Below are 967 nucleotides of genomic sequence, written 5' to 3'. Positions count from 1 at the left end.
ATTACCCAGGTACATATCATTAAGGCCTCAATCAAAACGTTGATTCTTCAGGAAGCTCTTTCTGATACACAGATTGAGTTAGGGTCCCATGGCCTAAACTTCCAGAGCAATCTATATTTCACTGTATGAACTACCGCTTGAGACATGATATTTAGAAGGCCATTTATTTCAAGTTCACTAGAGAGTTGGCATGTAAGAAATGAGCTATGAAGGATTCCTTCCCTTTGCCTGGTTCGGGGTCCTGCACAAAGCGAAGGCTGCAGAACTGTATTTTTACCTATCAAAACAAAAGAAGTAATGATCACATGGGCAAGTAAATGAGTGCATGGTTTCATTCACACAACACAAGAGTTTTCGTGGCTTTTCTCATCTAATGGTATGATTGTAATGGGTTCTTATGCCTAACACCCTTCTCTACCCCAATCCCTTCCAACCCTCCAACACTAGGTAGGTGAGAAAGAAGGCTAGAGAGGAAAAGGGGCACAGGGCTCTTTAGCCTGCTTCCTGATGATTAGGGGCATCGAGTTCCTCGAGGGTAAGTCCAATCTTACCTGTCGGAATATTCCCAAGCAGCAGTCCAGGAGTCTAGCAACCAGCAATCCAGCAATCCAGCAATCCAGCAATCCAGCAATCCAGCAATCCAGCAATCCAGCAATCCAGCAATCCAGCAATCCAGCAATCCAGCAATAGCAAAAGCAACAAATGCAACAGCAGCAACCAGCAGCAGCAGGAACAGCAGCAGCAGTCACAGTCCCTTTCTGGGCTCTTACATTTATATCCTCTCAAGAGTCCACAGAATTCCAAATGTAAGCTATCTGCAGCTGGCAAAAAATCACGCCCCTCCTAGAGCACGAGACAAATCATAGTTAGCAGATGCGGACAATCCTTTTGTTTTGTTTTTCGAGACAGGGTTTCTCTGTATAGCCCTGGCTTTCCTGGAACTCACTCTGTAGACCAGGCTGGCCTC

General features: G+C 45.4%; 1 long non-coding RNA gene across 1 annotated transcript; it reads right to left on the bottom strand.

The window, feature by feature from the left end:
• Window positions 1-218: 218 nt before the first annotated feature.
• LOC127674158 (uncharacterized) lies at window positions 219-642 on the bottom strand. The gene is made up of 2 exons (XR_007975305.1): window positions 552-642; window positions 219-277 (listed from the first exon to the last, which is right to left on the bottom strand). It is a non-coding gene; the product is annotated as an uncharacterized LOC127674158 (long non-coding RNA).
• Between the last annotated feature and the right edge of the window lie 325 nt (window positions 643-967).

This window comes from Apodemus sylvaticus, chromosome 23, assembly GCF_947179515.1.
Source record: "Apodemus sylvaticus chromosome 23, mApoSyl1.1, whole genome shotgun sequence".
NCBI classification, from domain to species: Eukaryota; Metazoa; Chordata; class Mammalia; order Rodentia; family Muridae; genus Apodemus; species Apodemus sylvaticus.
Note: the sequence above shows the minus strand (reverse complement) of the source record. Positions and strands in the feature narration are given on the sequence as shown.